The sequence below is a fragment of the Anas acuta genome, chromosome 4 (genome assembly GCF_963932015.1).
Source record: "Anas acuta chromosome 4, bAnaAcu1.1, whole genome shotgun sequence".
NCBI lineage: Eukaryota > Metazoa > Chordata > Aves > Anseriformes > Anatidae > Anas > Anas acuta.
Genome location: NC_088982.1, coordinates 7,455,907 through 7,477,665, shown reverse-complemented (window position 1 = coordinate 7,477,665; position 21,759 = coordinate 7,455,907). Strand labels below are relative to the sequence as shown.

General features: G+C 40.3%; 1 long non-coding RNA gene across 5 annotated transcripts; it reads left to right on the top strand.

The window, feature by feature from the left end:
- Positions 1 to 4,777: 4,777 nt before the first annotated feature.
- LOC137855497 (uncharacterized) lies at positions 4,778 to 18,918 on the top strand. Of its 5 annotated transcripts, none has more exons than XR_011095764.1 (4): positions 4,778 to 5,017; positions 12,435 to 12,519; positions 15,722 to 15,849; positions 16,154 to 18,918. It is a non-coding gene; the product is annotated as an uncharacterized lncRNA (long non-coding RNA). The 5 variants fall into 5 exon arrangements; XR_011095765.1 differs by having other exon boundaries at positions 4,779 to 5,017; positions 17,749 to 18,918; XR_011095763.1 differs by having other exon boundaries at positions 4,779 to 5,017; positions 16,080 to 18,918.
- The last annotated feature ends 2,841 nt before the right edge of the window (positions 18,919 to 21,759 follow it).

Genomic DNA, 21,759 nt, shown 5'->3' with positions numbered 1-21,759 from the left:
GCTTGCTGTTGTGCACAAAGTGGACTTTCATCTCAGTTGAGATTTTTTTTTTTCCAGAATTATTTCTTTTATGCCAGTCGAGGTTCTTCTGGCAAAGGATGCAGCTCTGTTAGTTACAACGGTGTTACGAAGGGGTAATTAAGTTGCTGTGTGGTGTAGGAAAGGGGTGTGCAGTTCTGCATTCCCTTATCACAAATTAAAGTGCTCTCCAAATTAAAAAGCACTACAGTTAATGCATTTTCTCAGACATTTCTGTTTATACCGCTAATTATCACACTAAAAAGTACTCCTGAAGTTCAGCTTCTTAGATAACTATCATAAACCATCCACTCTCCCAGGCAGAAGGGAAGTCATTATAGTTCAGTAGTGGAAAAGATCTACCACACGGACAGACAGATGTCCCAGAAATGGGTGTCTGTCTCTGTCACCAGAACCTTTGGAGACTTTTTGCCTCTCTGTAACTAAGTTTTCGTTTGGAAAATGCTTCAAAATTACAGTGTTGGGTTCTGAATGCTTTTGTCTTTGTTCCTCCAATTATAATGACTAAAACCATTACAATTAGCACATGACATTACACACTGAAAAAAATCCATTTTTCTTTCAGTGTTTCTATTTAGAAAGATTGTTTTAATTCTGGTTTCACTAAAATAGTGTTTTTCAGACCTGTCCACATATCACCTGACAAAATACCAGTGTAGAAGGAAGGAAAGCTAACTGGATGGTATCTTGAATTCTAGCAAGCATCAAGCCATGTATTAATTTATTTGCAAAAATTCAGTAAAAACAAATCCTGAAGTATTCATATACATGGCAATTAACAGTGGAGAAACCCAATGTTCCCTTTACTGTGTAACTTTTTCCTGTTTACTACCTATTCCCTTGCCTTCTACTGTTTTCCATCTCTGCTTTGACTCTAAAAGATGCAAATCACCAGCACTGATTTCTTATTTAAACAGTCTATTTGCAGCCAAGACCTCTGGAGCCATTAGAGAATGACCATGTGAAAGGGCCAGCCTGTATTCACACTGCTCAGGAACTGCTCTGGCTCTGGGACCTCAGAGAATTCCAGTATCATATTTGCTTCACATGCTCTCCAAGGAGGGATAAAGTCACGCCAGTCCTTCACTTGATACGGCTCTTGTCCTGCTCCTAGCTTGCTGTGGGAATGGAGCTGGGGAACTGCGGCTATTTTGTCTCATCTCTGTGGCTCACAAACTGAATAGCCCATGCAAGAGTACGTGCTTGTGCGGGTGTGCGAGGGCACGGAGAGGGGCGGCTGATCACTGGCGACATGCCTTAAGCCCTGTTTTTCTGAGATGTCACCTCGCTAAACTTCCTTGCATAAAAGTTCATCAATGTAAGTAAAGGTTGGGCATACAGCCTGCCAATTTTCTCATGCTGGTAGTGAGCCTTTAAAACAAAATTTGCCCATATTTAAGACCCTTTTAATCTTAGGACTATGTTCTACTAAATTTCTTAAAATTTTTTCTTCAGTTCTGTAACTGCCTGTTGCAGTTGCATATTTTAAACTAATAAAGAGTGTCCTTAATGGTGTGAAGATTTGCCCATTCCAACTGTGGGCAGACTCACCTTTTCAAAAGGTGCTATATCAGCTGAAAGTCACTGGGCTTCCATCACGTAGTCATGGTTTGTCTTTCCCATGCCCAAGTTCAGACCAAGTACCCTGGCTCACAGTCCAGACTACTCAAATTGTCTGATACGCAATGGAGATGTGTGCTGTTAACCACTTATTTTGGGGGAAACCACTTAATTATGGGGAAAAAAAAGCAATATATTTTATAGCTATTTTCAATTATACCTATTGTAAAGACAATCCATCTGCTATATACTTGGGGAAAAGATCTGCAGCTATTTTTCCCATTGCTTGGACAGTTACAAGGCAATAAGTAATTTATTGCTTTGCTCTATTAGTCTTATGTATAAACAAGAAACATAACTGCGGGACTAAATGCCTTGCCACTTAAAAGCCAGCATTTAATTTTGTCCTTTTTCCATTTAGAAATTTTCTCCTCTTTCTGTCCTCCTGTTGCCTCTCTTGCCACTAAAAATGCGCAATTATAGTACTATACCATGCTACAATGGCATGAAAGAGCACAGATACAATGGAGGAACACGAGCACAGTACAACTTCTCATTTCAGTCATCCCTGCTAAGTCTCTGTGGCTTGAAACCCAGCAATGAAAGCAGACTCACATGCAAAGGAAGGTCTGCCTTATAGGATGGAGGTCCAAAAAGCTAAATCCCTCTAGGCATGTAAAAACATTCTTATCAAAGGAGCTGTTCATAGGCATTCACACAGTGCAAGGACAACTTGGGTTTTTCCATGATTAATGATAAGTTTGGAGGAATGCAAGCCACACTATACTCAGGGATTAGCTGTTTATCAAACAAAATATATTGGGAACTGGGGCAGCTGGGGCTGCTTAGCTACACATATTCGTTTGTTAGGTGCTCCTTTCCTCTCCCATTTCATAAGCAAAGGGTGTGTGTAACCCTAGCAAAGTCCCTTAAAGAATAACTGTGCACAGAAAGTCTGTTTTGCCTTGAATGTAGTCTCTTCTGTCTGCTGAAGCACTTGAGGTCAAGCTTTTATGAAGACATAATGCCCCCCCTTATTTTTCCACCAGCATAAACTGAACTTCATAGACTGAACTGGTACTTTATAACTGATATGCTTTCACTGAGGGCATTTACATTGCTATTATTGCTTATTTCCTCTGCTATCTAGCTTCCTAAAGGTTATGCAAATCAGAGATTTGGGATTATTTGTGTCAACAGTGGCTGTTTTATTAGAAAACTTGTCTTTGAAAAGGTGGTTTATGTACAAATCATGTGTGAAGTCTCAAGCAGCTCAGACAGCAGTGCCAGAGCCCCACCATGTATGTATTAAAACTCTGGGATCAGACTTCTGGCTGCCACTAGGGACACTGATTTCAGTGGGACTGTGCCGACTTGGACAGCAATTAAATCAGTGCCAGCTACAAGCAGGGAAATATGCAATGATAAACAGCTTTTCATTAAGTAAAGATTTCAGATGAGTCATGAGTAAATGTCATTTGCTTCCCAATACTCAGGCAAAGATACAGCTCTTAACATGAAACACTTCATTTCAGGGCAATAACACCACACTTGCTGTGTGGTGTTAAATCCTGGAGCTCCTGTGAGTAATAATCTCCTTCTTATAGTCCACAGAGAGGGGCTATTTTCAGAGTTTACTTTAATATATTAAGACTCACAGGTTCTGTGTCTATGGATTTTCCGTCTAGAACTTTCACGCCAATAATCTAGTGAGTATCCCTTAGGAAATGAAGAGAAAACTGGACAGGTTTAACCAGACTTGGCCATAGTAAAGCATAGGCTTTGGGCATAAAACTGCCCAAGAGGAATATTTGATAAAAGAGTGCAGCTCCATGACCTTTTTGACTGCTACACAATCAGTTAGTGGTCCCTCTGCTGAAACTACTGACAACAGTGACACCTGTGATGGTGGTTTTTGTGGTTGGGGCACCTGTCTGATAGAAATTGGGTCGAGGCTGATGACTCAGTGCTCAAAACCTGCCAAGCAGCTGTCAGATGGTGGGAGTTTTCACCATCTCCTAGACTGGCTGAGTGCTAACTGCTGACTTTGAGAAATACGGGTTATGAGACTTGACCAGCTTCCCGGACTTTCCCTGTACCCTGAGTCCTCTTTTATTTCCATCACTAGAAAGGCAAATGTGTTTGCTATTTATATATCCAATGTCCATTTTTAATTTTCTTGTGTGTGTGAGGGTATGTGAGCAATTCTTGTCTTTAATTTCATCATGAAAGAAACTTGTTCCTATGCAGAAAGCCAAACACGCTCTCTGCACTGCCTCAGAGCAGTGGAAACTCTTACTGATTCTTTGGGAGGAGAAGTTAATGCTATCTTATCACAGCAAAGAAGCCAGGGAACCTGATCAGACACTGGCATCTTTTACAAAGCTGCATACTCTGCTCAGTGCTTGGTGAAATCAAGAAAACTTCCAGACAGACTTTCAAATGGGAACTCATCTTTAGCTACTAAAAGACAAGTGTTTGGCCCACCTCCCCTATAACCATCTCCAAAGGGCACCTCACCCACAGGTGATTAAAACAGGCAGAGCTTCTGCAGTTTTCTATCTCTTTCATTTGACTGAAGAGAGCTTGGAAGACCTGCTTGAGCTGGATGGTTCATTTTTAGTTGATTAAATTTAAGTGAAGTGAAGCCAGTCTCAGTATGACCAGCATATGATCATATATGGAAAATAAATAACATTGAGAAGAAGAGGTGACAGAAGAGCTTCCCACACAGGAAAGGTAGTTGACACTAGAATAGTAATCTTTCTCATTATTTCCCAGACCATTATTTCCCTTTTCCCAAGATGCTACAACCTGTTGTCTTCCAGCAGGCAAAAGAATGTGACTCCGTCATTGCAATACTGAATATGCAATATTCATAATACAGAGGAGAAAATGAAGGCAAAGAGCGTAAATCATTTGGCTACAAAAATCTATCAGTATTAGAACCAAGCTAATTATTTAAGGGTTGCTGGTTCCCATGGCTCTTTCAGACCAAGCTAACACCTTATTAATGCTTATCCCTGCTGTATTTAATACGATAAATCTTCATTTAAGAAGCTGCAACTCCTATTACATTTAATTACTTCACTGTGCAGCTTTAAGATGTGAGTGGGTTTGAAGGAAAGAAGGAAAAAAAAAAGGGGGGGGGGGTGACTTCATTTGGATTTAATTAATTTTCTCTGTGGTTTGCTTGGTAAAAGGCTTCTCTCCTAAGGTAAGGCAGCTGTGACTACACACTGAAGTATAAGAAAAGTCATAAGATAGAGGCCAAGAGTTTGAAACCAGGTTACCACCTTCACTGAGGCCAAACTTTCAGTTATGTTGACTGCACGTAAATGCTGAAATCATAAGGATATGAAGATGACTAGAAATACATCTCTGCAACCTTGGTGGGGGAGAGAGTGCCAGGCTATATGTAAGTACATCTTTATTTATTTTAAGTTCTTATTTTTGGTATTTCTGACAGTGAGCCCCTGATGCATGAGCAGGGCAAACTGCTATTTCTGTGTTGTTCAAAGCAACTACTGTGAAAGCACCTTCATGAGGACTTTTGGGTACCAACTAGCAGCTTCAAACACCAAAATAAATTAACATAAACTGCAAGGGTTGAAAAGTCAGTTGGGGCAGGAGGAGGGTCACAGGGGAAGGTCTGGATCCCAGCAAGGAAAGTGACATGATTGCAGCAGGCTGTGTGCCTGCCCAGCAGTCGGGTTAGGGAGAGGCCATGTTAGGCCCACACTGCTGTGTGGAAATACTCCTGTGGAATCGATGGTAGGACGTAGCCCAATGCCATTGCCACCAGTCTTTGTAACAGCTGCCATTGTTTGGTAGTTTTGATATACTGGTAGATAAAAGGAGGATAAGTACACAGATATCCTTCACTGAGCAGAAACAATGGAAACCCAATGTTATTTCAGTCCATTGAAGTATTTTAATCTGTCCCCTCAGCTATGGCTATACTCAGGAGGATTTAAACTTTGGATTTCTTTCAGAGATACTGAGGCTCTGATGCAGTTTCACATGTTACAACAATAACCATTTCAGGGCCAAAAGCTGTTTAGTATTTCAGGGTGAGTGCTCTCCTGTTTCAACTAGCTGTTAACGTCTGGAGAGGAAGAGACAATTGTTTACATGACTGAGCGGGTCAGGATCTGCTTTTTATCCATCCTGCTCCCTGAGTAAATTTTGCAAGCAAATCTGAATGAGTGGCAAGGCTTGGCATGTCATGGGTTTTGAAACCCACGGCTCCTTGAGTCACCTGATTGTAAGATACTCGGCTATTATTTTAAAAAGACTGTTTATAGGTTTCTTCATTGAAGAGCAGAATTTGAAAGTGTGGTCACAATTGACCCAGAAACAGAAAATAATCAAAGAAACCCAATATTTATTTATTTGCTTATTTGACAGAATATGACTTTAAGGATAATTTCACGGTTTTGGAGGCTGATTTAAGACTTCTGAATGCTTGGTGTTTACCACTGAGTTACATGAGTGAATGCTGGATGGGGCAGTCCTGCTTCAAGGTGATTTTATATATCTATGGGTTCTGTGTCATAAAGGATCATAGGTTTCCAGGCTCTCATTTATTTTCATAGGAAAGCCAACAGAGTTTAGTGCTTACAGGTTTTATAAACTCTATAGGCTCACGTGGAGCCAATTCAACAGCCTTCCAATGTACAAAGAAAACCTTGTGTAATAAAATCCATGAACTGATAGAAAAGTCTCTGTGTCCCAAAGAGCTGTAAAACCACTGATTAAAATCTGCTCCAGCATTGAAAGCTGAATATGTGTGGAAAGGAAGAAGATACATATACAGTGAAAAATGTCCTATTTGATTATTTTCGCAAATGTAAAGACTTCTGGGAACCTGCTTTTGATTGGGATTTGATCAGGAATATTTTTTGGGCTGCAGTCATCTTGTACCATGGAAATTGGTGGAGTCTACTCATATATGCATCACCATCCTTAAATAAATGCTGTAGACTTTATCTACTCTTCCATGGTTGTAGATCCAGATGTACTGTTTTTCATCTTTCCACAAAGAAAAGGCCTTTTCATTCATGCCTCTGTACAATGATGTTGTTCTTCAGACAGGCTATAACTCATTCATATGAGTTGTGGCTTGAATGATTGGTTTATAAATGTTCGCTGTCTTACGATGTAAATTTGTTCTTCTCTCTACGCTCCACAGAGACAAACACATTGGCCTCTCTTTCCTAGTCCTTGTCGCGACATCTGTGGCCAACCCTGAACTCATACTTTTTATAAACCTTTGGGTCCAGGCATAAAAGTCTTCAAATATACCAGATGATTCTCACCATACAGTTCCTACTTTTGAATGGTATTGATTATGGTTGACAATAGCAGTGCATCTTCCCAGTTGAGATTGGATGACCAAACAGAGCTAAGAATTCCTTGTGTGATCTCACTACAGTTGGGTGTCCTCATATGAGTCCTTTTCCCCTATACCAGTGTAACACTTGAGATCTACCAGGGAGAACCAAGAGCAATTGAACAGCAGAAATGTGGGCTAAGCACATTACGGAACTGCTAATAAATGCAAAAGACTGTCAAATACAGTGAACAGAATACATATAGCAAATAGTAACTGAAACCCAGTGCACACATTTTTCCTCAGGCCTTCATTGTTACAGTCAGTCATTTCATTCCATTAGTAGTAATAATTCCTGTAGGAATGGAAGCAAACTTTGGATTATAAATGAACATCACAGTAGGCAGTAAGGAATGCATGTTTATCCCTGTTTTGATGACATCTGGACAAGCTAGCAACCTTTGGGCAGAATATTCACTATATAGAGATTTAAAAAAAAAAAGAATTGGCAATAAATCTATTTTTCATGTCTCCACACCTTCTAGTAGGTGCAGAAGTTGGCAGGCTGAAATGAAATTCTCAATAAAGATTATCTCCCACTTGTGGCTGGTTCAAGGACTGCATGAAAGAATATACACAAAATAAATGCACCCAGTGTAGTCTCAGACAGAAGAAGTTCAGATTAATTTAGAGTAAGTTTAAAGAATTATCCCATCTTCTGGTCTCTCAGACATCAAAATTTGCTCTCCTCCCCCTTCACCCCCTGAGCTTATCCTTCCTGCATCTTGGCTTTTATTAACACTGCCTACATGGAGGCATTTGTTTGATATTTAAATTGACAGGTCAATTATCTTTTCAAATTTAGTGATATGACAAGCCGGGGGTTTATCCCATTACAATATTTCTAAGTGACAAAATTATTTTATCTCTCCTTGACAGTATTATTGACCTGTAATCAGCAGACGAATGAGAGAAACAGAGGTCATCTCAAAAGTAAAAAGCCAGTTAGAAAACTGTTTGGCCAATTATGTCAGTCATCTTGACTTAATCTTGCAGCAGAACAAGGAAAGATTTGTTGCTATGAACCTTGGCCCAACAAACCCTACATGGAAAGCTTTCCACTCAGTTGAAGGGGGGGTGTCTCATATGTGCGACTTCTTGCAGTGAGGTCAGTGGGCCCCAGGGGTTGATGGAGGATGAAAAATAGTGAGAGGTCAAGGTTTGTAAAGCAAATCAATTTTCTTAAAGAGAAGATTCTTCTTGGAATCAAGAACCCTGTGGCTATGTTATAGGTCAATTTTCACAAGGTTACAGCTGCTACCGAGCATCTGGGCTAGGCAGCTTTTTTTGGATGTTAAATCTCTTAATTGAGTTGGTCTATGTTTTTCTTTGAAAACATGTTTCCTTAAAAAATACTCAGCATTTTTTTCTAATAAATCATAAATAGTTATCACACATGCTTCATTTTTAAATCTGTCTCTTTGACACAAGAACGTATAAGCCATCTGTGTGTTCCTTAATCATTTTAGCAACATTTGTTTGTAGTGTGTCTGCTTAGTTGGGCTTTTAAGCTTCATTAAGAATAAAACATCCTGTTTACCAGAAAACAAAAATATTTTAAAAATCAATAATGCAAAGTTTTATGCCAACAATTTGAGGTGGCTTTAAATGAAGATCTTCCAGATATTAGGTCTTTGAATGTAGTATCAAAACCTTAGTAGGATAGACCCTACCTATTATTTGGTATTAAATAAAAGTTTTCACTGTTCTGGCCATGTCCAAGATACAGATGAGGTAAGCAATTGCTTTGTTTTCTCATAATTTGGCTAAGGCTTTTGGGTGATTCACCACCTTGCACACAAAGCTGGACAATCCATCTATTTGGTAGCTGGATGAGGTCAGTTATGGTGTGATCTTTTCCACAGGATTGATCATCATTCATACAAACAACCACCACAAGGTCAAGGTGACAGGGAGGCCATCTCCCTTAACATCCATGCATGGCAACCTGCAGAAGTAAATCTACCTGAGCTCCTGAGGCTGCTGCTGCAGGGTCCAAGCAGGGGAGATGCAGGTCCCTGACAGATGGGGTGAGCCAAGCACAGGCACAGCAGCAGCTGGGAGGAGCCTGAAGGCAGAAAGACACATCAGGCAACAAAACTAAAGCTCTCACTTCTGCCATTATTATTCCTTTGTCTATTTATTTCCATTAATGTATGCTGGCAATGAGAGGGAATTAGGGCCCAGAGTGCAGAAGAAATGAGGAAATAATAATAATAAAAAAAAAGGTCCCATTTCTCAACTGAAAGGATAGATAAACAGTCTATTCCCCTGTTCATGTACCAGCCACATCAGTCCTCAGGACTTGCCCAGAAATCAGCAGGCTTCTAGAACAGCAAGGAGAAATTCTCTGTTTGGAATAAATGCTAGAAGATGAATATCCATACTGTTATCCAAACTAAACTATTCATTTCTAAAAGTACCTTAAGTCGTTTTTGTTTTGTTTTTCCTGCTGGAACTGGTGGTCTTTTGCAAAATAAAATAAAATAAAAAAACAATAATTATAGTGACACTTCTTATTTTGAATACTGCTAAGTGTGTGTTTTGAAGAGACATTGGAAAACAGAGTATGGCCCAAAGAGACAGTTATACTAAATAAAGGGAATGGGGGGAAAAAGGGGGAAAAAAAAAAAAGCAGGAGCAAAAACACTAGACTTTTGGGACATCTAGACTGTTAACCTTGAATTTTGCAATTAGTTTTGACTTCATTCTTAGAAAAAAAAAAAAGACTGTTTCTAAGAATCATTCTAAGAAACATGATTCTCAACAGGAATTTGGAAGCATGACTGTATTTTTGAAGTTGATGTTTTTCTTTATGTTGGATATAGTGGCATGAACTTCTTATTACCAGATATCCTGTCAAAAACAAGGAAGAAATCCACAGAACTTCTCGAAGTGCCTTGGAGTTAAACATTTGTTGGACAGGCACAGAAATCTGTAATGCACAACATAAACCTAATGTCATAACAAGAAACATATTTTCAAAGTAATTTATCCAGAAAGAATAGTGTCAGGCATGTATTTGGTATTTTTCCCTATTTTTTCTTTATAGATTTTTTTTTTTGGAATAGCAAAACTGGACACACAGAAATATAAACACTTCATTTAAACATACTGCTAACGCGTTTAAACATGTTTGCTTGCTATACTTTATTAAATTTTATTACGTACATTATTAAAAATTCTTTGGACAGCAATACTTGTTCAAACAAAGTGGACCGAGGTTATGGATATTCACTGGGGTTGAGAGAGATAAATACAATGCAATAAACTGAGCTGAAGGCCCTTGATTATGTCTGCCCTGAGTAAATCACCCAGGCAAAATTTCAACTTGATGGACAGCCGAAGTGTGGGGCATATCCAAAGGGCATTTGAGACACACACCATGACATTTTGCCATGTAAGTCTGAGTGTTTCCTGTTTGGTAGAGTTAAATAATGAATTTTTTTTATGTGGGCTAGGAGTCTGCAGTTAAATCAATGGTGTGGATTTGACCCGCAAGTTCTTCCTCAGAAGAAACTGCTCACTGTCAACTTGGATGACAAAAAAACCTCAAATTTCCCATTTCTGTAACCCTGGGTTACACAAAACTGGTTAGACTCAGCTAAAGAGTTGCCCGCTCTGCCAGTACTTCAGAAAGGGTAACGTGAGTTTCAAGTCCGTTGCATCAGCCCCTAGAAAGAAGGTTTTATAGTACATCTCCCCACTCTGTGAGACAGACAATGGTTAGATTTGGACAAAGCTTCTTGTCAGTCATTCTGGCCAGTTGGAAGAAATTAATCTTGGAAAAGTCATAAATCACATGCACAGGATTTCCCTACCAGAAAGGATGTTGAAGGAATTTTTTAGGAAAAAAAATGAAGTCTGTAACAGAAAGAGATTTTTAGAGTGAAGGTTGTTTGTTTCCTTTCTAGGTTACCCTGTTATTGCCAAGAAGTCATGGATATAGACTCATGCCTTATATATAGCTAAATTAGGAAAATAATAACTTGGGGAACAGGTGACCAGCTCCAGTCTGATTTATGCCCTCCAGAAACTTGAGTTCAGATCAAAGCTAGCAAGCAGAAATGTTTTGCTTTTCTATTACGTAATACACAACCATCACGTAATCTGGAATAATTAACAGATTAGGATCAACTAAAACCTGAGCTTCGGCTAGACATAAAGGCAGAGTGTAAGAAAATTGCATAGTCTGGGAAGCTCAGGGGGGAAAAAAAACATCTGAGCTGAATCTTCTGCTCCTTTGAATTTATTTACTGCTGGATATTAATGGAGCAATCAGACATTAGATAAGGAGGTAGAGTTTACCAATTTATGGTAACACATGGTAATTTTTCCTTGGTCTCACGGAACTTTTTTTTTTTTGTAATGTTTTTTACCACATTCACCAAGTCTGACTTCTTCTAATAAAAAATGTAGGTCAGTTCTTCAGTTTAAAAAAAAAAAAAAAAGCTGAAAATGAAATAACAAAGCCCAAATACATATTAAACAAAAGCAGCTGATGAATAAATTGCCATGAGGTATTTCCTGCTATGTGATGTTAGGTAATAGGGATCAGGATTTCTAGAATTAGAAAAGAAGAAAAAATGTATTTGGGCAGAAAGAAATACCACGTTGTCTTTTTATCACACAGTGGAAAGAGCGAGTGGCATGAATGAGTTCACGAACAGCTGTCAGAGGTGTTCCCATCTCATTGCACTGCTCGGTGAGAAAGGAATTTCTCCATTCAATAAAATTCCAACAAGTTTGGTGCTTTTAGCTCCAGATTTGGTTCTGTATCAAGGCTATTTTAGGAAGGGATGCAGTACTGTGCAAGTCACGGGTTGCTCACCTGGAGAATCCCTGCAGACCTGACCTGGCACCAGGGCTGTGGTAGCATGCGGGTGGCTGTGGGTCCCTTGGGGAAGATGGGTGAGAACTGGAGGAATATAAGGGCTTTCTTCCCATCCTTCTTGGTGTTTTGGCCAGCAGATATGCAGATGGCATAAATATGGCTGGATACCTGCTATGGGGACAATATGTGTCCAGGGGGCATAGTGGAAGGCAATACCACCTTGTGCTGGCTGTGAACCCCCTCCACCCCTTAGCTGGCCAGTTATGAGCAGATTTCATCCCTTAGTTGGCCAGTGAGACTAGGGGAAGGAGGTAACTGGGTTACCTCACTCTCTTTTTTTTGCAACAGTCTAAGAGGTACATTATTTCCTCCAGTGAGCAAGAAACAGTTAATGTTCTCATCAAATTATAACGTCAAACTGTGAAACACAAACCCCATTCTAATCCAAACAAGGCAGTCTCTTCTGAAACTGGACCAAGAACAACAGGAACACGAACTGCAGCAGTTCTTTCGTAACCATGTCTTGGTTCTTGGACCAGAATGCGTTTATCAAAGATGGATCTGTAGGATGCATTTTATAAGATTAATTCACTTTTGCTCCACCAGGCCCCAGCAAACTACCTTCTGCACTGATGGAGGCCGTGAGAAGTAACCACCAACAGCAAGTTTGCTGCATCTGAGGTGAAATGAGGTGGGAATGAGCTTGCTTGGTGTGCACATGGCCATGGGTGAGGGAACAGATGGCGGATGGAGGAGACACGCTGTCTCCTCCCACGGCAACTTCTGTCACTTGTTGAAATACATTTATGGGAGAAGGGCTTGGCTGTGTTTCATCTTGGGGCTTGGATCGTCAGAAAGATGAAAGTCCTGCACTGTTGTGATTTACATTACCCCGACCAGAGAATGGTCTCTGATCAGCCTTTCAGACAGATTTAAGGGTATCTTAGCCAAAGTCTGTCATTGCTGTGGTACAATTATTTTCCCATGCAGGTGCTGCGGCATTTTTGAAAGTATACATCGATTGTGTTGGCCAAATGTGTGACGTGTTGTGTCAGGTTGTGCTGGGCACCTTGCTAATTTTGATTAGCATGTGTGGGTGTGTGTAGGGAAGAGGAGCCGCTGCAAATACTGTGCTTAGAAAGTAAGGTTAGCAGCAGGCCAAAAAATACAATGTTGTATCTGAAAAAATGTGATCCCTGAAATGTAGAACAGCAAACTTTAATGTGCTGCAGAGAGTGATCAGGAATGGAGAATGCTGCACTGATTTCCTTCAGTTTGGCTGTCTTTTATAGGCTGTTTCAGAGGGAACTGGAGAGCAAAAGGTCACTGTTTTTAAGACACTCTACGTTTCCATGACTGCAAGAATATGACAATCACACCACGTATCCTTTGGCTTTAGAAAATATCCCCAGACACTGAATAGGCAATCAGCTTGCCTTTTTGTACGTTGGAAAAGGCTTGTTTTTCCTTCTTGAAGAGAGTCGTGACCTGTCATTAGTTCCTTCCCCTGAAACACATCACATTGCTGACAGTAAAATGATGTTTTCATTCTAAGAATTCTACAGGGAAAAAAGGGAGCAGCCGTTTTCTCAAGGAAATAACCTAACAAGACCACGGTGATTACAATTGGCTGGAACATATCAGAAAAATAAGTGCTATGGTTACTCCAAACAAAAAAAAATCCAAGAAAGGAAATTTCAATTGACTCTTTTTAGAAACAGTTTATGAAGGAGAGATATTTTAAGGTGTTTTCCTTCAGTCAGCAAAAGAAATCTTTGTGAATGGTTGATGAAGAAAATTATTTTTTACTTTTCTGAATGAAATATGTAGTATATTCACATAGAAGATCATCCATATTTTGGAAAAAAGGATGAAAATAGAGAGCTTTATGGTGAAATTAAAACCACGTCATGTAAGATATATGTAGCATAATATAACATAACATAAGCTTAGACCCCAGCCTGCCAAATGCCAAAATTCAGCTCCTGATTTGTGAAAATCCAATTGATATCAGTTAAGTCACATTGATACTAATATACAGGAAGAGAAAAATGTGTCTTTTGAGTAATGTTGGGCAAACCCGAAAGGGGAACTTTGTTTTATTTGGAGAAGTTGCAAGTTAGCTATGCAATGGTGGTTCTAAATACATAAACCAAATCTTTATAGCCCACTTGTGAAATATTTAAGGGACATATTCAGAAAGTTACTTGGACCAAGAACTAAGAATGAGAAGGAAACTTTCAAAAGGGAGCAAACTGAAGTAGCTCAATAAATGTCCTCCAGCCTACTGTAATTTGTGTAAACTGAAGTTCTGAATCACTGTCTACAGTGTGTTGTAAGGCAGATTAGCAGAATATCTAGGCAAAAATATTCTAATTGTTCAAGTAAATTATCTGTGCAAGCTTTGATTTTTTTAACTTAATTTATAAATAGAGGTATTTATAACTTTTTTCAAATACAAGAAAAATCAGACCATCCATCAAATTCATCTCTCATTTGTCTCAAGCCATGGGAGAAGGAAAAAAAAAAAGCCTAGATGTCATCTCCATTTTTGCCATGAAAAGCCATAAAAAAGATAACCTGATATTAAGCATTTCATCTTGTTTGGAAGGCATATGGATAGATTTCAATACGAAAGGTTGTTTAAAAAAAATAAGTTTCACTTGCAAGTGTGAAGTCAGATTACACATTTCACAAGTTTTGCTCAAAACAGAGTGCGTATGTGTATACTGCAAGCAGCACATAAGTAGTCTGTAAGATGCAATGTTAGTCCTTGTCAGGAAAAGAACAAAAGGTACAGGATTTTCTTTCACACAAAGACAGTGTTTCTAGGACAGTTGGAAAACAAAATTAAGCAAATGATACTTCCACCTGCATTCTGTAAGATCCACCTGCAACTCCCTAATAAGTTTCAAGTAGAGGTGTATGCTTACAGAGATAAATAGATTCAAAAAAAGTCACATCTAGAGATTTAGCTCTGAGAATGCGGGTCTCATCAGCAAATGTGGCCACTCAGCAGCAGGATTCTTTAGAAACCATTTTCCAAATTGAAATAATACAACATATTGCTCGGGGAAGTAGCCCAGGAAAAAAAATGCTCAAGCTGTACAGCACCAAAATGAGACCTCAGGCACCAATAGTACATTAGTCTCCCAAGCTTTTTTTTTTTTTTTTTTTTTTCCTAACTTCAGATTTTAAGCCCAAATATTAAGCTTAGTAAAAGTTTGCATAAACATAAGGGACTTGAAGTCATTTAAGATGTCCAAACAATCCTACCTGGGATTCCTCCCTGGGATGGCAAAGAGTTTTCCAGAACCCCCCTGGAGGGAATGGAAGAAGAACTGGGGCTTTGTTCCTGCAAGAGGCATTCAGAAAGACTCAGTGACAGAAAGTGGGTGAGGTTTCAGTGGCAGCCCCTACCAAAAACAAGAGTTGTTCAGATCAACACAAGTGGGGCACAAACCTCTGAAAGAGTATGCTATTCAGAGGATCCAGCCTACCCCTTCATTGTCAACCACCCCTATACCACAGTTGGTGTTATGCCCACAGAAACAATATCTGAGATTCTCATTTCCTATGGAGTAGTTTTATTATCTTGTTCCCAACCCAAAGTCAGGCCTTCTTTTTTTATATAATTCTTTTTATTTATTTATTTATTTATTTATATAATTACAAACAAGGACTTGTCCACGAAGCCAACTCCTGATGGGCACAGCTGTCACAACTGCTGAAGGTTCCTCTGTCCCCTGGCTTTGCTTGTGCACAGCATTGCTCTCTTTACTTCTTATTTTGACAGAAAAGACATTTTAGCTCTTCCTCTTTGCAGAATATGGAGGTCAATAGAGCCCTCATTTACCATTGCTGTTCTTCTTACTGCTCTTTCTCCATTTCAGGTCAGCTTTTGCAGAGAAACTAGGCTGTCACAGCCAAGGACCTGACCATTATCTTTTTATTTCACATTTTTACATTTCCCAGACTGTAGCTCACAGGCAAGCTGAACCAATACATCAGAACGAGACAGGTGAGATACTATTATAATGCTAAGTATTAAAAACTATCTCTGCACTGATTATGGAGAAAAAAGCTACTGCTGTATAATGGCAACTGTTGATTCAATGGCTGTGGAAGTGCAAGGTGTAGAGGGCAAAAGCTTCTTTATTCAAAGGGAAATTATGCTTCAAAACTGGCTTTATTCCAGCACTGTCGATAGACCGGTTCTCTCTCCTTCCCCCTCTCTCTATATAATCTCAGTTACTTACAACATTAAAGGTCTTTAGAAGCTTCTTTCTGCAACAGAGCCCTGTTTCTGCCCCTCATCACCCCAGTGAATGACAATTTGAAAGAAAACCAGAAGCCTTGCTATGGATTTACAAGTTTCTCAGAGCAAATCACTGGATGCCAAAGAAGCTGCCAGGCTACTGCAACTTGCTAGCAGTTATAATCAGCGAACAAAGGAGTCAGAGGCAGCACCGAGGGGGAACCTTTTGTGAAAAAATATTGACCAGCAAATTACACTGTAGACAGTGCTTTGGCACTTGGCTGTCTAAAGGTGACTCAAACGATTCGTTTAGCTCTGCTAGCTGGTTTCTAATTACACCAAATGCCTGACTGTTGTCAGTGGGCCCAGTATTTTGTGAGCGGGTGCTCTTCGCATGTGTCATTCATTACCTCACACTGTACCAAGAGCCATCTCTGCAGGGAGAATAGTTGGCAATGCCATTCGTTTGGATAATTTCCTCAGATAGTGGATTGCAACAAACCCCTCAAAACAATCCCCTTCTACACTTCCAAAACAAATAAGAAAGAAAGAAAGAAGAAAGGAATGAAGGAAGGAAGAAAAGGAGAGAAAGAGAAGAAAGGAGAGAAGAGAACAAAAGAAAGAAAAAGGAGAGAGAGAGAAAGAAGAGAAAAACAAGCCTACAAAAAAAACAGCAGAGCCCCCAGCCACCACATGCTAATTTCAGTAAATGCCCAGGAATGAAACGGTGGCAAGTTGCTGTCTGGGGTTTACAAACTGAACACAGTTTACCCTTCCTGGGTTTTAGCTGGACTCCTGCTCTGGTGCCAGAGTAACAGCTGTAGCAGCTGCACTTGCATTTTGCCACCCAGTACAGGCACCTGCTGCGACCAAGGAAGTGAAAACCCACAAGAGATGCAATTTTCTTTTAATTACATTAGCCTGTTTTTGGCAGCCAGCCATACAACAGAGTATTGGTGGGGATGTGGACTCTATTCACAATTAGAGCCTGTCTGGGGGTTACTTTTGACACGTGGCAGGGAGAAACTGGGCAGGATCCATATTAGTGCTGATTCCTGTTTGGGAGAAATAATCAAGACTGACACATTTTTTGTTACATGGTGGTAACTATATTGAACTCTTAGATCTGTTTTATGCACTTTGCAGACTGTCTGGATCATAGCAGTTATATACATGCCACTGAAATATCCAGGGTCAAGCCACGGGCCTGAGGAGTAGTTGAAAATCACCCGTGCTCTTTAATTGCTATTTTGACCCAAACGATGCTGCCCCAGACGTGCCTGAGCGCAGTCTGAGTTATGGCATGGGTGAGGCTGCTCTCAAACAGTCTGTTCCCAATAAGCTGTACGGATAAGGACATCATCTTTTGGAGAGAGAGAAAGTTGAGGCATGCAGACATGAGCCGTGTGGTGCCAATTCTCCCCAGGGCCAGAGCAGGCTCTGGCCTGTTTCATTTATTCCTCTAGAGACAGCCAGCTCCACCTGACTGTCCCTGGGTGCTGTGGAGAAGGAGGTGGGCTCTGGGTGTTTTCCACAAGGGGAAGAAGCTGTTCTTTGTTCCCAATGTGCTCAGTGGCTAAAATTATCTTTTCTGTAGCAGGTGCATTCAAGGTCTTTATGCTAGGATGGTCACAGTGAGGAATAACGTACCATTTCTTACAGCTTACATTAGCTACCTGTTGTCAACTTGCAGAATATATTGAGGAAATATCATCACCCAACAACACTGCTCAAACAGTGCTTGTTCACTGTCCATTTAGCCTCAGATGCTGTGACTACCAGAATTAAGGTCTGTTTTCACCTTAGGCAAGCTCTTACTGTTTTTAACCTTCTGGGCACTGTTGAAGGACGTGAGCCATGATGCAAAGCAGAGCTTTGGATCTCCATCTCACATTTTGCCCATCTATGTCAGAAAAGATGCCTCAGAAACTGGCAAAAAGTTCAGGCTTGTAAGATGCTCGCTGTGCTCACCTTGGCAAGGGGATATAAATGGGAAAGACCCTATTCACCTTCCTCTGCACTAGCAAAGTGTCTCCAAGAGAGAAGCAATGTGTCCCTTGTTGTTTCACCCAGACTTGGTCCCTGGGCCACCTGTGTAAGTGCAATGAGCAATGCTCCTGGTATGCATAAGCTGCCACAAAAACCTTTCGCAGGTACCCAACTGTTTGAATTCCCAGGGTGATATGCCACAAAACAGATGAGTCTCAGCACACTCTTTCTGTTCAGAGACCTGGCGAGCCCCTGGATCCTGTAGGAGACAAGACAAGGAGCACACTGTGGACTCACGTATGCCTGAACAAGAGCCATCAATCTCTCTGCCTCTGCACTATCAGAAGGGAGCTGGCACTGAAAACAGAGCAAATGACATAGTGCAAGACATTTCCACCATGGCAGGGCTGTAGTGCAGACCAGAGACTGTGCGGAGTGTCAACACATACGTCTACAGGATGCTGAAAGATTCAGTCATCAGAGGAGGATGAGAGCTGGGCTGAGTGTTAACAGCAGAGTGCTTGGTCACGAGGAACAAAGGTGGAAAGAGAAGACACAGAAAAGACTTCTCTGTCCTGGCTGATCAACTGGGTGAAATATTTGCTGGAAAAAAAGTTTCATGGTTTCTTTAGTAAGGCTGTAATCATGCTCCTGTTTCTGAAGAGCTTTATTCCCAGCAAGTGGCAGGATTGCATAGCACTGTGAACAGCACTCAGGACTGTCTGGAACATGAAAAGCAGGGCTTTGAGGAGGGGTGTCTGTGTGTTTTGAATAACATTTTCCAGTTAAAAATGTGCGTCAGATTGTTTGTCAGTAATACTCATATAAAAGAAATCACACTGATATTTAGATAATACTCATTAAAAGGACAAACTCTAACTCTTTAAACAACAGTGTAGTAAAATTGGGGTAAATTAAAGAAAAAATCTGGTAGGTGATGTCAGGGTAATTGCTCCTGCTTTGAGCCACTGCCGGTGAGAGGAGAATAAGGCCTGATGTGAAGTGAAAAGATCAAACAAAAGCAAAGAGTGAAAACTGGGAACAGTAAAGGAATTAGTAGTAATTGTGTTGAGCCTCCCTCCATCTTCTTCAAGCCCTGTTTGGGACAGAAGAACTAAAGCCATGAAAAACAGCTGAAACAATGTCATCGTTCAGGTTTCCACACATTTCAGATGATGACCAGGTCAGTGGTGACCTTGGAATAAAACAAAAAGTTGTCACTGGGTTTGAATCAAAGTCTTGGTCACCTTCAGTACCACAAGGAAGCAAGTTTGGGAAACTGGATAGGAAGTCATATACAGATGGCCTTATTCTGTCAAAAAAAAAAAAAAAAAAAAAAAGAAAACACCAACACTTTTCTTCCTTGATGTCTTAAAATAACATATTGACAGCATTCCTTCAAGAAGGATGCATTCCCAGGTAGAGCCTTGTAGTGCATTCATGGGACTGTCATGGTGAGAAGGATTTCTTTTATTTCCTGTATTCTTGTTTGAAACAAAAACTGAATTCATGGCCAATCCCTACTCCCACTGGTGGAAACAATCCTGGAAAAAAACAATTTCAAAATTTCTATGGGTTTTGGATGACGGGACAACTTGGGCTGTCAGCCACAATAGGTCTGCTTGAGACAGCTCATGGGGTAGTAAGTCCTCTAAGGAATAAAAATGGTCAAACCGCCAGAAACTCCATGAACCCAGGCATTCTTTTTTGTTTGTTTGTTTTTGTCCAAAGAACACGTGTGCCTATGGATGTATTGGAAAACAGAAGAGAGGGGCTTTTACCTATTCCCACCTTTTCAGAGCTGTAACTTTAAGACACGTCAACCCTGTGGTGGTTTACAGTAAGTATTGCAGCAGCAAGATGATGGAAATAAGTCACTCTTAAACATACAAAGCCTGAGGTAACACGTTGAGAAGCTTCCTGCTATTGTGGCATAGCTTTGATTTCATCTCCCATGCTAATCTTAACCCCGATCTCTTCTCTTCATCTTCTTACAGTGCCTGTGGCTTCATTGCCCCAAATCTAAAACATTACAGCATCCTTACAGACATCAGCCCAGCATTCTCACTCCCTGTCCTTCCTACCATGTCCTCTCCCAAGCCTCCCAGTGAAGTCAACAATTTTTTCAGACTGTGTGGATATGAAATCCCACCTCCACCATGCAGAACTTCCTCCTTTCCTCATCAGCCAGAGTCTTTGTTCTTCACAAAGAGGAAGAAATGTTGGAAATGTCTTATTTTTTAAAAAGACTCAATGCTAATGCTTTCTTCTTGGTAGTCAGTTTCAGATCCTGAAAATAGGAATCTTCTTTTTGAGAAGCTTAGCTGCAAGCTAGGTTACATATCTAGGGGGTAGTATAGTTCTCAGGGAAAAAGTCGTCCAAAAATCCTTGTAAGAAAAGATAACGCAATGTACAGTTACATATGCAATTCATTTGCATCTGAATGTCCAGTATTATCCTGGCATTGTCTTATCTACATACAGCTGCACATGAAAAGGCCATTACAGTTATGTCAAAACAAAGCAACCCATTACAGTTCCCTACGAACCCAGACCACGTGCCACTCAGTTCTCATTGCCACCCCTTGCTTGTCTAAAAGTAACAAGCCGCTTTCCCAGACAGCTCCTATTGATCAGCTCCTGTTGGCAATGCAAATTCCTTCCGTGTGCAGTCAGGCATAGCCATGAGCCTCCAGCACAAAGAGGTGGAGCTGCTCTTTGCCTTGCACAACTGGAGAATTTCCTGCTGTTTTCCCAGTCATCCGCAGGCCAGGTCTATCTACTCCACATCAATCCAGGACATCCCATTCATTTCGAGACTAGTTGCCACAAGACTCTCTGCAGGCGGCTTCCCAGATGGGGCCTAACTTCCAGCTTTGTGTTGTTTTTTAGTTTTTTTTTCAGTCAGGAGACATTTTGAAATAAAAGGAGCTTTCAATGTGTATGGAGGATAATAGGAAGACTCTCAAGTCATGGGCAATAGCCCTGACCATGGGCATTTATTGTTGTTGTTATTGGTTTTGTTGCTGTAGTACCTCCTGACCATAAACCAATGTCAAAGTTCGCCACACTTGATACTATATAAACATGCAAAATGACAGAAAAGACACTGAGGACTGACCACATAAAAAGGCTAAATAAATAAGCAGTGGAGGAAGCAAAGAGCTTCAAAAATGAGAGAAGGATGGACAATTTCACACTGTTTACAAAAGATCTTGGTTTTCTCTAAACTCTGCTCTCACTGAAGTCAATGGAAAAATTCCTCTGGGCTTCAAAGGAAATAATGTTAGGTCACTGCTGAGCACTTCAGAAACACTATTACAAACATCTGATGAAGCATAGGCCAGAAACCTATTGCAAGAAGTAAGATTTATACTCAGATCTACTTAATTCAAACTAGGATCCTAAAAGTAGAATTAACGCCTTTAAAATCCTTATCAGTTTGATACTGAAAGTGGTTTCTCATCCTAGAAGTCTGATGTGCAACTATGTTGGTTTTGTTTTTTCTTTCTTTCTTTTGTTTTCCTTTCTAGAAAGCTAGATGGGGAAACAAACAAACAAACAAACAAAACACCATAACAAAACAAGATATGACACACTATTATTATAACATTTGCTATTTCTGAGGCATTTCCAAATGAAAGAAATATTGTCCAGACAGGTTCAGGAAAATAATTTTTTCTT